This window comes from Dinoponera quadriceps, unplaced genomic scaffold, assembly GCF_001313825.1.
Source record: "Dinoponera quadriceps isolate SergipeBrazil2010 unplaced genomic scaffold, ASM131382v1 scaffold1658, whole genome shotgun sequence".
NCBI lineage: Eukaryota > Metazoa > Arthropoda > Insecta > Hymenoptera > Formicidae > Dinoponera > Dinoponera quadriceps.
In genome coordinates this window covers 1,219,069-1,235,279 of record NW_014555920.1, presented here as the reverse complement: position 1 = coordinate 1,235,279, position 16,211 = coordinate 1,219,069, and the positions used below count along the sequence as shown (strand labels likewise).

The 16,211-nt window shown below is 47.3% G+C and overlaps 1 protein-coding gene across 1 annotated transcript in view; it reads right to left on the bottom strand.

Moving 5' to 3' along the window:
• The window catches only part of LOC106745755 (disheveled-associated activator of morphogenesis 1), a 70,001-nt gene extending 57,043 nt beyond the window's left edge, over positions 1-12,958 (bottom strand). The window contains exon 1 of the mRNA XM_014621641.1: positions 12,862-12,958. The gene's annotated coding sequence lies outside the window, so the exon portion shown is untranslated. The remainder of the gene's footprint in view (positions 1-12,861) is intronic.
• Positions 12,959-16,211: the final 3,253 nt, after the last annotated feature.

Genomic DNA, 16,211 nt, shown 5'->3' with positions numbered 1-16,211 from the left:
CGCGCGCGCATGACATGCGTAGCGAGCACGAATAGAAATTACTTCAGTCTCCCATTTTTTCACCCACGCATGATCAATTTCAAAGTAGTAACCTACTAATATTTACACGAGCGTGTATATATATATCAATATTTATATCTAAGAAAGGAATAGAAAATTCAGATAACTATAATGATAATTGTTAAGCCGTACCTTCGAGTCTCCGCGTCGAGCTGTGTCGCATAATCTCACGCGGATACGATTATTATGTGGCACTCATTAACATCACGACTCGCTCTGATATTCGACGATTGGGTCGGCAGGCATGAATGACAACATCCCGTTTAACTCGACGACTTCTCGACGACGATTCGAACACACACACACACACACACACATGCACATACAGACACAAAAGTGCAACCACCATCCTTCCTATTCGTGATCTCTCACTTCCTACTTTAATTACACTTATCACCATCGATATCGCGCCGGTTTTTCCCTTCGATGAGCCTACACGCGTTTTATCGGTCGGAACCATATGTGCACGCCAACGTCGCGGAAGTGCAGCCTCGCGAGCGACTCTTTCCGCACACTTCCATCGATTTCCACGCGAGAAGCGCCTTCACGTGGCGAACTGAACACCAGGACGGTCCAAGGGAGTCTCCGGCAAATTTTACCCGGAACGTGGCACGTGCATACACGTTTAAATGTGTGGGTGCCCGTGTGTGTGCATGCGTGCGTGCGTCTATGCACACACAAACACACACACACGCGTGTGTGTATGTCGTTCCGGAACGAGCACGTGTCACGTGGCCCTTAAGCCTAGCTCACAAGGGCCGGAGGTAGCAATAGTAGGTCTATTGTAGTGGATACCGCCGATGCTGCGCCCGTATAGAGCGACCGTCGGCGGAGGGTAGACCCAACGAGACTCTTCATAGGGGAACTCAGTCCTCGCGTTGTACACCAAACATCTGCCCGAGACCCCACCACTGCCATCGTCCGCCCCATTTTGTCTTTGGACGCGGTACATTTTTTTTATCATGCTGGAACGAACTCCGATTAGATACGCCTTGGTATCGCATATTCGGATCTCAGCGTGATAGCGATACTCAAAGGACTCGGGTCGGCTCGACCTTCTTAAACCTTCTTAAACGTCGCCTGACCTTCGACGTTTCTTACCAGTGCGGCACAACTCGAGTCTTTGTTAATTTATCTTCACAATTCGGTCGAGAAACGCTCGGAATACTCATCTCGTTGGGAAAGTTTTATCTTCGTAATTAGATCCGCGATACTTTCATTCCTCCTCGTGTGCGGTCGGCGATCGATTACACGGATTAATTAATCCAGGTGGTAGTGAGATTCGATTAAGAAGTTAATGACGAGCGATTTGTGCGATTACGTAATATGAATTTCAGTAAGAGCGAGAGAGAGAGAGGGAGAGAGAGATTTGATTCTGGGGTGAAAAACTTCTTTAGGTTTACAACACTAAAAGCATTGGACATAATAGTAACATGTTTAAATTTACAATGTTTAGGTTATTATTACACTTATAAAAAATTTGGTTGAATTAACATAACGATGAATGAACCGAACACGTTTTGGCTGAAGGAAACAGGATTTCTCGTCCTTATAAATCAAATTCGGTCCTTAAAACTAGAAATTCTGTTCCGTTCGATCAAAACGCGTTTCATTCATTTATTGTCACGTTAATCCAATCAAACATTTTATCAATTCAAACTTTTTTTTACATGTAGTTACGAGAGAGAGATATGTATGCGACCTCGCATACACTCGGAACATCGGCGACACAGTTTTCACTCGTGACTGCGCCGAGCTATTATCATTAACGCTCTTTCGTGCATTGTCTGCGATCCTTCTTGGCGCGCCCATCGCTGACCCCTTCTTAATAAACCGTGAAACCATTCTAATTGCACGGGTTGCACGGGTGCGTAAACGTCGCCGCGACGCGGGGGGTGTGGCGCGGCGTTAAATTTGCATCGCACTTCCGGCGCGAATCCGACATTCGGTGCGACATGCCGCGCTCTGTGCGTAGATTTACATCACAATGTAACAATACTCGGCGCGACAATAGCGGAGAGTAGCGGCATCTAGTCGCGGGCAAATTTTACATTACGACAAAAGCATGTTACAGAACATAGCACACAGCGTAGCTGGCTGAGTGTGCGTGCATGTGTTTGCTCCGTATGCGATTACGCGTCGCGCGTAAAAAGAGTCTATGAACCAGTTTACACTGTGTTGGCTGCGGAAATGTCGCGGGTTTTTCAATGAACCTTAGCGAAGCGAAACCTGAAGTTGAGGGTTAAAGTCGTCGGACTATTGTGAATCCACGGAGGAAAGTATACGTCGAATGATCTCGGTTGTCCGATGTTCATTTCTCAGCTTCATCGTTGTCTGGCGACGAACGAATCTCACCGAGGAAACTTTAGCGTCCACGTCCGCCGCCGCGGCGAGAAAGTTGCAAGGTCGCGCGCATCGATCGCGTCGCCCGAAATTCAAAGTTCCAAGAGGTCGTCTGCCTGTCTGTCTGTCCGTCCTACGCTACAGTCCGCGGCGCGAAATCACGACCGCCACGAGTTCTGGCCCTAATTGCTGTCAATTGCTGCCAATTGCTCGGCGACCGTTGCCGCAGCTGTAATTTGCGGCTCGCGCGAACGTCATCGCTACGCGAGATCGTTGCATACGCAATGCGATTGCAATGCCGGGCACAATTATAACGACGATCGCTTTAACCGTGTATAGCGGTGCAACGTGCGACTCCGCCGTGACCTGTCTCGCGATCGCTTCGGCGCTTTTTCCTTTCTCCTCGATGTTGCCCGTGATAATAATTCGTCGGCCGGGGAAGAGACGGCGAATTACACGCGAACGCTGCCGAGTTTCACGCGCTTTTACATCGCGCTAATTTTCCAGTCCGCGTGCAGAATGATTTTTAATTGCACGGTAATTTCGCGAAGGCGAGTTATCGTATCCTGTTCCGGGGCGGATAAGTAGAAACGTTGTACGAAGTGTGAGGTAGACGGTCGCTCATTTCCACTCTCCGAGAGGATACGATATTTCAAAATACCCTCTATTCAGTGGTCCAAAAAAAAGTTTTTCGAACGCGCGCTATATATTTTTTTTTTCTGTCAGAACTATCTTTCAACTTCATTGCTATACGGTTGCAGATAAAATTGAAGTGAAAAAATGACGATTTTTTAAAATAAATTTACGTGGACTGGATTCGCGAGTCATCTGCCCGTCATTCCGGTTCATAAGTATGATATCGAGCTAACAAGAGAGCACGGGCGCTACGTGAAGCAGAAGGCGATCCTACCGTCGTCCTTGATGCGTTTCTCCTAACAAGGGCTGGCGGTTGGCTCGACCAAGTGCGATCGTGCCATACGACCACGTGAACATGCCATAAAGAGATCAGACATGCCCTTCCAAGAAAGTCCAAGAACAAGATTCCGAGACAGGAAGAAATCCTCGGGGAAATGAGGGACGTGTCCCGCTACGTGGACGGCGAGGCGAAGAAAAGACAGTTTTTGAGGTGGAAAGGTTCGGCTATTTGCAATTGTCAGGAATTGCTCCTCGTGACAATGGAATTAAAGTGAAGACGGTAAAAGGTACACTTGTACGAGGAAGGAAGATGCGTCTAAAACGAAATAGCGTGCGCGTCCTAATTCGATCCACAAACGCAAAGCATCGACTGTCCGTTTCTATTTTTGACTCCGTCGATTTCTAATTTTAGATATTTTGCAGACAATTTTGTAGACAATTTTAGATATTGGAGAGACGAATATTAATATCTTTCTAATTCATTATTTTATCCATATTTTCTTTATAAAGGCACATGGCTGTGTTAGATACACAGTAAAAAACATTTTGCATTTGCATTAAAATCGGTTCTTAATACAATTTTTGTGCTATAATTTTTAACATACCCGTATGTTATATCAACATTTTGTGCTGTGTCGTGTATTCAACACATGTAAGTAAAACAAATAACATTTTATACTTCAATGTCGATTAACGTATTAATTTTTTGTTAAAATGTTTTTTACAGTGTATCAAAGAGCGTCATACTTGACATTGCGTTGCTGATACGTTTCTGTAACGCGGGATATTGCTAGAACATGCGCGAATTATGCACCGCCTCTCGCCTCTTGCAACAGAGAGAAAGTGAGCTTGAAGTTATCTCTTCTTTTTTTTTTTTGATAAGTGATGTCATTGTTCTGCTTTTAAGGGTGCGGCGTGAAGGTCTTGATATACATAGACGCACACGCGCTTGCGAGCGTGCAATATTTTGGCAGACGTCATCCAGACCCTCTGACTCACTCGAAAACGGAACACTCAGAGTATTGTGTCCAGGATTCGTCCTTAGGGCTCGTGCACACGGAGAGTACGGGACGAAGTCACGTAAGATAGCTTTGGGCACGCGAATAGTTCGCAATCGATACCCGGTATGAATGAATCACGACTCTATTTACGTCGACCTTAACCTTTCAAGAGAGGGGCATCAAGGCCAACTCTCGTATATTACTCTCGTTATAATTGCCGCATTACCGCGTTGATATAGAGTTGCGTTCGCAGGTAGTTTAGAAATTGTACAGGTGCTGTACAAAAAAGAAATAACAATGATCCTAATGGATCTCCGAATTTTCCAAACGAGCACACAGTTTTTGTTTTATTTTACTCCATTACCGTTATTACGCTAACGTTACTCCGACATTTACGTACCCACCCAACATGTTTGCCTAAAAGATGTTATAAAGACTTCATTTAGACCTCTTATTGTCTCTTAGACGTCTCAATGTTCTGTGGATATGTTTAAGTTATGTTGTTAACCAACCTTTCGTTTTATTTACACGGACAGAATATTGCAATAAAAATTACCACAAAATTTTGTAATGCTGGACCACACTGGAATTACGACTAAAATTATTACGTGTGTTGTAATCTTTAGAAATCTTTAGTGATGTGTATAATAAAATAGATCACTAAAGATTATAACGTACATCATAATTTCAATAATAATTTCGATATGATCCAATATTACAAAATTCGGCGTTAATTTTGATTACAATATCTCCACCGTGTGCACGATGATAATATAAATATTCGCGTTCGATTATTATAAATTATTTTTCACCGTGCGACTCGGCCGCGTCATATCGCATTGCGCGTTTGAGCGTCATCCTGAGTGGCACCCTCCGAAGCATCGTCGAAATATCTCTTACCCGGCTTCTCGCCGGCTCCTTCGCATCCGATCGATCTCACTCGGTGGCTTCGGTGGAGGTTGCTCTCCCCGTTGAACGCCCCGACGAGAGTTCGACGCCGGTCGACGTCTGGCACCTCGCGTATCTTACAAATCGCGCGAAAATGACGAAACTTTTCGAGAGCAACGTCCCGTGTATTCCCGTCGACTCTCTTCATTATTCCCCGTGGCTGTACCATTTCTCCCCTCGCCTCGCTCCCCTCCCCTCTTGTATCCCGACAGATCTTGTGTGAGGGGAGCTTTAAGGGCGCGCGATGTATGCGCGCAGGGAGCTGACAGCTGTGGTCGATAGCCCACATGGCGCTCTTTGCTCTCTCCCCCTCCTCTCTCTCTCTCTCTCTCGGTCTGTGTATCTCTCTCGTCGGATGCGTGGCATCTATCGATTTTATCGTGCCGTTTCGCTAACGAATGGACAGCCGGACGTTGATTAGAAGGCAACGCTTTATCGTACCGATAGTTATTGACTCGTCCCGCTCGCTCAGCCGGCGCACGCTGGTCCGCACGAAGAGGAGGAAGAAGAAGAAGTCCGGATACGCTCATCCCGGATAGTTAAGCCATCGCGTCTTAAATAACGCTCGTCAGGTCCGCGTCGCCGGTCGTCATTATCTCACCGGGCAAGAACCGCGCGGCCGAGTATTACGATCTCGCGGGGCAGTCGTCCGCGCCGTGTGAGAGACTCTCCTTCGGGAACGTGGTGGGAAAAACGGGACCGCTTTCTCTCTCGGTCGAGTGCGAGTAGTCGCTGAACGAGCGTGTCTTTTAACTCGAGGCGCTCTGTGCCTTGATCCTTTCCTTCTCTTTTTTCCCGTTCCGGCTCTGTGCGGCCTTTCAAATGCGACGGGCGTCTCTGAATTACTCCCTTCGATAGCGCGAGCGGGGGAAATGCTCTCGGTTTCTCGTTAGCGGCGCCGAGCGCCGAGGAAGACTAAATTGGCGCGTGTACGATCGTTAAACATTTAGGATCTCTGCATCACGAGATTTTGTTCATGCGGAGTGCGTACGCGACTTCCACCACGGGGAAACAGTCTCGCGCGGCTGGCAAGGAATTTCTCCACTTTGTTCCCTGATACTCTCCCCTCCGCGCAACCATTCTGCGAAGTAGTTCAGTAGCTAGACATTTCTCCCGGCGGACCGGATGCAGTTTCCTCGTAGTGGCACCTGAAATTTACGGCGCTCGCGGGATTAATGCTCGCCGCGTATGATTTGCGTGGCCGAGCGCCGAGCTCGTGATAAAATGGAAGTCGAGACCGGTCGGAGGTGAGTTTTTTCAAGAAGGACGAAGGGAGATGTAGGGAAGGTCGAAATCTCCTCTCGGGGCAGAGCGACGCGATAAAGTGAGGATTACGGTCTCTCGCGATGAATCGTCCGCGCCGGTGCCACGCGATGCCGAAAATAGTTGGCGTGAGAGCGAGAAGAGGCTAGACAGCGGGCCGTGATTCCAGACTGCAGCCACTGGAAAGTTTATACCGCGTCCCTCTCGAGAGCCGTCTCTAAATATTTGAAATGTCCGCACGGTAACACATGTTTCCTCTCGTGCAGGCGATCGGCGGTAAAACCGCCCTGATTACAAATACGTATCGTCGCGATGGCAGTCGCGTCTCGCGTGGAAGTTACATATGTTAAATACGTCGCGATCTACGATAACGATAATGGGAACATGCGCGCGGAGTGCCGCGCGCGCGCGTAAATTCGCATCGCTTCTTATATTAAGGAGAGATGCCACGAAATTTTTGCCGATAAAATATTGATTTTTTTTTCTTATTAACGTTTTGGTGAAAGTATGCGTGCGGAAATGAATTGGGGCATTGTCGCTCCGGTGCATGGCGATAATGATCGAAAATTTCAAACATCTCTGGCTGTCAGCGTAAATATTTACCTGGCAGAAATTTTGCGCAAGAAACAAAATTAATATCAATTCAAGACTTATATTCTCACATATATTAGCGAGAGCATATGATTTTATATAAAGATAAAATTTGTTTATATGAAGAAATCCTATACGGTTCCACTAAAAGTGTTATATCCTTATTATTTAAGAATAATTTTCATGAATTGTGAGAGGAAAAAATATTTGGTAGAAAGAATGATATCTTCAAACTAAGAATTGTATCCGTTTGAAGGTATCGTTTTCTCTATTCAATATTTTTCCTCTCACAATTTATGAAAATTATTCTTGAATAATAAAAATATATTATTTTTAATAGAACTAATCTTCTATACTTCTTGCTTATATAAGGATATAAGTCCTGAATTGATATTAATTATTGCAGCTGATACGAATCGAATATGTCAAAGTTCCAATCAGGAAAATTTCAAAATATTTTTATACCTTTCCGGTGAAATTTAGAGGCTTAAAGAGACATAAAAAGTATGCCGAAAAATTTTTATATATCTTGATCAGATTTTCCGTTAGATACGATAAAACCGAATAGCGCATATTCATCGCATTCATATTTATAGACGGGAATTTACATTTACGTAAGATCTATATATACGAGAAATAGCGAGGAAAGTAATGCGAGCGTATCAGTGTTTATGTAATACAACATTCCGAGTACCTCCGTTATCAGTGCTATCAAATTCTTCATCAACTTTGGTGTCCTTTTAAGCGAAGTTGAAATTTCCAGCGATCGCCTCGCGATTTATCCGCGAACATTACACGCGAATTCATCTCGGAGCATTAATGCCGTCGATTCCTCTCATTTCTGTTCTCCGTTTTAAACTGTCGCATTTTCACCATGATAAATGCGAGCGAGTGTCGTGCGTGTTGGCGCACGCGCTTCATAAAATAAATAAATCATTCAGTACCTTTGTCGGCCCTCACGGAGATAATGTATTATACATTATACTCCGTAGAAAGTTACTGTATTTATCGCATTACCGTCATTTCGCGGCCGAGGAGGCCGATAAAGATGCGAGGCGGCGAAATTTCCGCCGGCGTAAGTGGAAAATATGCGGCTTCCGTGCTGGGAGGCGGACTCAGCTTCCGGAAAGCCCGTAATGCGCGTCCATGGAAATGGGCGGCGGCGGTGAGCGCGAAAAATGATAGAGGTCCGGCGCTCGTCGTTTTAACGCGTTACGCTATTTCTGTACGGCACGTACCGTGCGCGCTCAGCGCGTGTGTCGAATGTCCCGGTACAGTTAGGTATGCATTTGATAGCACGTTCGGCTGCGCGAGCGCGATCGTAAAGACCGCTAAAAATTATAATAAGCGCACCGTGCGCGCGCGCGAGAAAGAGCGAGAGAGCGCGTATTTCTACCCGCCGCCGGCGCTGCCTCCGCAATTCTCTCCGGCGTGGCTACCGGCGCGCTGAATACCGGCGGATTAATGCCCGCTAAGGTGCCCGGTCGTTTTCTCTATGTTGTAAGGATTTCTTGCGCTCCGGCCGCTGCCCGGCCGTACTTTGGGACGGCCGTGGCAGGCGGCGTGGCGAAATTATCGCGCGAGATATCGCGCGAAGATCAAGGACGTTGAGGCTGATCGGAACGGTTGAACGCAATGGTGATCTCTCGAGTCTACGGCGTACAGAGTCTCCGTGATTACTCCGGCAGATTCGCGCGATTACGAAGTATTTGCCCCGTGAATGCTGTAATCATCATCGGTAACCGCTCGTAAGTCATTCCCACTCATCCACGAGTGCTCTCGGCAGATAAAATTTGCGTCTCATTCTGTCTGCCGAGGGATCGATGTGGATTTTCCGAATGTAGAACCCCTGGTAGCACAATTCATTCGCGACACTTTCGTCCAATATTGGTTACATTGACATTTATTGGGAGTACACTGACCGAATGTTGCCCAATGTAAAGCCAGCCAGACAGCCGAACCTGCAGAAGCAAATTTTGCACAGTGTTTGCTAGAAATTTTGTCGATGGCCTGCCAACAGAAATATAATTCTTTTTTCTTTGCAGAATTTGCCAGCGGAGCATAATAACAGACGCGTGAATTAATTTATTGTATTCTGTTGGCAAATCTGGTTATAACTCTGGTAGAAAGCTGTCGGCAAAATAACAGATGCCGCAAAATCTGCTCTTGTAGGTTCGGCGGCTGGTTTTATATCGGGCAACTTTCACTCAATGTAACCGCAATGAGTGCCGATATAACCGATATTGGGCCAAAGTATCGCCAATGAATCGTGCTACCAGGGGTCGTTTCATCGTATCGACGCGTTAATAGCGCCGGGTAATGAAACGCGATTACGAGATTGTCGCGACATTTCTCGGTTTCGTGAGAAGCCGGGAAAAGGCGGAGACGGATAATCGCGTGTCGCGTGCACGCATCGCCGGCCGAACGACGACAATGGTACCTTCGCCGAGGATCGGTACAATAGCAACAGGCATGTGCCTACGTGCGGTACCCGTGTAGGTAGTAACTGACATTTTCAAATGTCAGCGGGCAGCCCTCGCGCAATGCGCTATTTATCATTTGGGTTGCAACGAGCCACGGCTGACTTGTGTACCTGCACCGAATGCCGAGTGCCGCGCCGCGGGAGAGTCGCCATCCGCGGGAAATTTCGCTCACCAAAGGTGAGGATCGGCTGGATAGGTTCAGCGTGAATTAGCGACGGATCGGCTCGCCGTTAATGCGTTTTTCCCGACCGCGGCACAACAATTATCGCCGATACTTACGACGTCGCTCGACGGTGTACGACGGCTTTTTTTACGCGCCCGATTAACGGTTAATTTTACGACGCAACACGCAGATATTGCTTTCGATTTTGTCGCGAGGACGAGAGAGATAGATAAAGAGAGAGAAAGAGAGAGATGATACTGCTCGTGCGAAGCGAGGGAAATTTTCACGCGCTCGCGTAGACGCTGCGGTCGGGCGTGTATCTTTGCGATCGAAAGACGCGAGCGAAAAATATACGGGCGAAAATATGCGATAATGAAACGTAAAGAAGAGGTAGACATGTAGAAACTGACGGGAGATGTTTAACGAATGAGAGATAACGGTAGGTGGTGTGTGCGTGTGTTTGCGTGTTGTGTGCAGCACCGAAAGAATTTCGACGCAGGAAATTTTGCAATCGCGACTCGGCTATCGCCAATCGCATTTACAATGCAAATACCACGAAGTCGTACCATTCCATCGGGTTTTAATGAAGACGTCAATTTCCCTTTAAACCGTACAAGCGAGAAAGTGCCGCGAACTCGTACGTTTTATCTGACAGCCAGTATAATTGCCTCGGTATCTTTCGATTGTTGAAGTGCGCAACGTCTACATTTAGCGCAACGTGAAATTTCGCGGATACGAAATTTCGACGGCTTCCGAGTTGCAAGTGACAACTGCCGGGGCCAACGAACGCGTCGAAGACGCCAGATCTCGAATTGCCCGTCACAGCATACGAATTACACCGTTCAAGTAATTAGAAATTGCTCACGCACTATGAATCAATACGGGAATTATGATTCTAATGATATACAAAATCAAACAATGGAAACATTACAGAGAAATTAATAAAAGTTGCGCAAGAACGACAGTTCGAAGTACGCAAATCGAGCCTAATTTGAGCCATCTCCAACAATTAAGGCCCACTTTTTTCATTTTCTGGTTAATTTGTGGTTTAAACATAAACTGATCATATGATAATACAAAGATTGTGTTTTTCTATTTACGTTTAATCATTAAACTGATGGTTTTGTAGTAACTTCTAAAATTTAATGACTAACCATGAATGGAAAAACGTAATTTTTACGTTATCATCAAGTTAAGCCTAAACCGCAAATTAATCAAGAAATGAAAGACCGGGCCTGAAAAGAAAAACATGGTGGTGTCTATTCATTAAAATACAAAGAAAAAATGTGTCAACCAACCAGCTTACCAAGTTGCGCCAAAAGTTCGAAAGTGGCTGTCGTTCTTGTGCGACTTTTATTCGTTTCTGTATAATGCACTATTAAATTAATGTTGACGCTTAAATTGACCACTTGCCACATCGGCGTTTGACTGTCGCATTTTCTACCCGTTAAAGCTATGATTACGCATTTCTTTTATCGCTCATCATGTATCATCTGCGCGAATTGAAATTATCGAAATATCGCGAGGAGTGCGCAGCTTTTCAAAGCGCATCGTGAAATAAATTGTCGATGTGATATTAACTCTGTCGGGGAACGAAATTATTCCCCTTTTAGTCGTAAAATTGACGTCCCGACGGGGTCACGCGTGAGGCCGGGATACATCTCGAGCGGGCTGCACGTGTGAATGGCCAGAACGAGAAGTAACTTTTTCACGAAGAGAGACCGAAACTAATTAAAGCCGTATGTTACGGCTGCGATACGCAAAATCGAATGCGCACGAGCGAGGTGGTCGAGCGATTGAAAGATTAATTGGTTCCACGGGCGAGACACTTTTCAATTAGCGGACAGCTAATTTCCTGCCGCGCCCGTGCGATCGGCGACTTTCGATCGCTCGTGGCTAAATGTTGCCGCGACGTTCCTCGACTGTGGATCGCGCCGCCGCGGAAAGCCGGCCACGGGCGGAAGCCGAAGTTCCCTTCCGGATCGCTCGCTGACGTTTACCGTGTCGTTTAACTACGTTAACGGGCTTGGGCCCACCTCAAGAACGGAGTTCTCGTTTACGTAGAAACGCGCCGATCGATTTAATCGCATCGCCCTCGTTAGAACCGCTCACCGGTGACCGCGCTTTTCGATGCGGCCCGGTTGAGATCCGTTATGTGTGGGCCGTGCAATTTCCATATCTTGATCTCGTCTGTGCAAATAGATCAATGCGCGCGCGTAATGAATAATAATAACAACAATAATAATGGAGCGCCCGAGGCGGTGACATACCGAGCGACACGCGGGAGAAAGTTCCGCGAGAGTTAATTTTTCGAGGCACTTTGCGTCTATTTGCAGCCCGGGCAGCCTCCGCGTGCTGTTCATTTCAGAAGTTGCTAAGAACAGCCTTTGCATTGCTCACGAGACGCTTGAATATCGCCGAGAAACACGCCAAGCCTCGCCGATAATCGCACACCCGTGCACACACACCCACGTGCGCACATTCACGTCAAATCGGTGCGGAAGACGAAACGTTATTATATCACAGTCTCGTTATATTCATTCGGAATTCCGCTGTAATAATAACGACAATCATCGTAACTATGGCGCGAGAGATAAGACGGTCTTGCAATTACTCGCAGGCCGTCGCTACCGACTATGACTGGCGACGACACGACACGAGGCGTCGTATCCATCGCTAAACGAACAACAATGTAGCACGTTATCGCAGCTATTATCTCGCCGGGAGCGAAGTTGCTTACTAAGCGCGACGAGGGTGGTGAGAGGGCGGGAGGGGTAATTGCAACTCCGATACTTTCGAGATACGAAGGCACCTTTGCGCGTATCCACATCTGAGCTCGCTGCGAACACGCTTCCACCTGCGTCCTTATCTATGCGTGATTCTTTTTCCGCCGCTCGAAATACAAAGACCGTTTGAGTATTTCAATACGACAGCCAGCCGCGCGGATAACGTCGCTCCCCCGGAACGATACTCTCGTCCGGTCCGGCGCAGAATTTGCGGCCACCCTCGGCGCGTCAGGGTAGCGCCCTGTGATCCGCGAGGCGAGCGGCCGTTTCGGATGACGAGCCGCGGAGGAGGGTTCGCAGAGCCTTACCGGGTCTCCCGTGGGCCACGAAACGCGGGGGATCTCTCCTGGTCGCGTCGGTCGGGACGCGCCGATCAATAGGAGGCGAAAAGGCACCACATGTCCCGGTGGCTTCTCACGCCGCGGCGGCGCTCACAGGATCACCAACGGGCATCTCCGACGGGGCGTCGCGTCACGTCGGGCTGGCCGCGGAGCGGCGCAGTTCGCGGCGGAATCCGGCCTTTCTCAGCGCATCGATACGCGACGGATCCGAATCGCGGCTACGGGGACGCGGTGACGGTCGGTCGCGACGTCGGCGGAGGCGTCGGGACGGTCGCGACGCGAAAGCTGAGAAAAGTCAGGACACTGGCCTCCTGCCATCGAAGAGACCGTCGACCCGGCGCGGCGCGGCGGCTCTGGTTACGGGACAACGCACTGCGCCGACGTCACACGACGACGTCGACGTCGTCGTCAAGGCGACGGCGCGCGCCGGCTTTTCTTTTCCGTCAGGCGCGCGCGCGCGCGCCAGAATCGACCTCTCGCGAGAGGCGCGAGATATCGCGGCGCGAAATTGCGACGAGCGCGGCGAGCGACGAATTTCCGCGGGATCGGCGGAAATTTTCCTCGGAAAGCAACCATGAGCAGGCCATCATGAGCCAAGCACAGATCGAATGGCGCTGTGTAAAAAGTATTTATTGAAATAGTCGTGTGCGAATGATTTACAGTCATAGATAGGCTATGACCAGCCAAGCACGGATGAAATAGTACTGTATAACGAGAAATTTAACGAGTACTTTCGCTATTTTATCTGTGTAATAAATACTAGACCCGTCATGGCCTGTCTATGATTGTTTTTCATCGCTTTGACGAACCTGGATAATTTTACATAAACGATTCAGATGGAATAAATCTTGATTTTATTAGTGCATCAAACGTTTCGGTCTTAAATCAGACTCTCTTCAGTGAGTTTAGTACGCTGTAAGAATAGTCATAAAGAAGAACGGTAGTCAAATATGATAAAAGTTGTCAGAGCGAAAAACTCATCATTTACATGCAAATACTTCAATAAATAGTGCTTTACATAGCACTATTTGATTTCTACTTGGCTCGTCAAATTAATTTGATTTTAAATTTTAATTTTTCGAAAATCTCTTTTTTTCCCGTTTCTCCCAGTAATTAAAAAAAATCGCTTTTCTTTCAACTATAATATGAGCAGCTTGTAACAAAGTTATTATTATTATTGTTGGTTCGTGTTATCCCGTTGATGCAATTTACTGCGCGAGGATAAACGACGGCAGGTGCGGGACGCGAGATTACGTTGTTACCGCGTCTACGGGGTTGATTTTTACGATAATTTCCGCACGGATGACCGCAGGCACGTCCGTCCGCGCGTACACGCTCGTTTCTTTGTATCGTAACCGCAGCCGTACATCTCTATAAAAGCACCTCAACTTCTTTAATGAAACTTATCAGGTTTATATTATTTATCGACCGAAGGTAGCATAGTGCAGAGGTAGCTTCAACGTAGCGAGCGACCAACGATAATGCTGGCAGCACAAGGATGAGTTGTAATCGAGCGTCGAGTGGTTATCATAAACACATAATTCGCAAAATTATTACGCCCATATTTCCTGATAGAATTTCCACCGAATTGAGATCAATTTTCTATCCGAGTTAACCTTCCCCCATTTTACGTCAATTTACACAAGTCTGAATTTCGACAGGATCGTCGGGGCATAAATTACGTTCGCTCGAATCGACTAAGAGATCATCCCGATATCTAATTAAAATCACGTTAATTGCAACGATACTCCGAGCCGATAACGGGCCGCGCTTTTGATTTAGAAAGTTCAGCGCGCCGCGCGTGCCAGAGGAAGCGCGGTCTCCTCGCGCAAAATCGCAGACAGCTCTTCTATGCGGCCGTTAATCTCTCACCAAGGCTAGTGACGAATTCACGGCGCACGGAATTCTTCGGATCGCACCTGTGCGCGGCGTGCGCGACAACCGGCATTCTTCCGAGGCCGAGACGATGCGCATTAACCTAAGCCCACATTGCTCGGCGCGAGTCATAGTGTCTGTAGGTCAGGAGGGCGCGGGTCACATTCCACACACTATGAATCTCTCTTTCGCCGAATACTTCCGAATACGCGCTGAAAACGATCACGTACGGTGATCTCACGGTCACGCCCGACGCATTCGAGCGTTATGAGCTGGAACGAGTCGTGAACTCCCGCGGAAAAAAAGGTTTGGTTGAATTTAGCAGGCAGTGAACGAGCCGAACGCGTATTGGTTGAGGGGAACAGAATTTCTGATCCTTACGTCTTAAATTCTGTTTCCTTCGACCAAAACGCGTTTAGTTCCTGTTCAGTGGTGTCTGGTAAATTCGACCGAGTTTGATTTTCCTTAGTCGAATTTGCATAAAGTTACCCGCGCTTTATCGGAGCGCCGGCTTACTTCACACCGTGGAGATTACCGTTGAGAAATCGCAAATGGTTATTGCAGTTCTTGCCTCGCGTTTTCTATTCAATTTGCGCTCAGGCAACTCTCGGCCAGATGCAATATTTCATAAAGTATCCACGCGGGGAACGGGCAAGGAGCCGGGAGAGGCGGGATGGGAGGGAGGGGATATAGCGAATTATCCGTATACGCTGAAAGATCGATCACACGTGGAAAAAGGAACGCGGTAATGACAATGACATGCCGCTGTAGCGCGCGTTCCGGCGCGTGAGTAAGCTGCTGTCGCTTCCGCGAGTGCGCACGTAGATTACCGCCGGGCACCGAAAAAAAATGTTCCGCGTCATTCACGACGAAGTGGAAAAAGGCTTGAGACGCCGACCGCGTGACCACGAAAATGCAAACAGAAATGCAAGAGTTGGTGCAATCTCGGGGGCAACGAAGCGGCGTCGGAGCGGCTCTCGCTTCTTCTTGACGCGGAGAATGAATGGACGGGCGCGACCGCCGCTTTTCGTGAAGCGACGGAATGTTAATTCAAGTTGATTAGTAGGTAGCGATGAAAGTGATAACTTGTAATTACGATTATGAGGTGGTTGGTCCGTCAAACCGTTTCTCTAGGAATCCTTTTAAGTTTTAGTTGCATATTGATGGAAATATTATCTACACGTCGCTGTAAAGTTAGAAAACGATTGACCATTAGGAATCTGAGATATTTGGGACTAAAATTGACACCTTTTATAAAAGTATTTTTTCTCAGTAATTTTTTCAGTAAATAATAAACCTGTGTAGGGGGCCTTTAATATCGCCACTGAAAATCCGATACTCTACGGCCCAACTACCTTATAGAGAGTGTGTGAATTGGTTTTATTATTTTTTAACAGATTGTTCGCAACATCGTATATTACACGAAGTTAGCGTGATTCTTA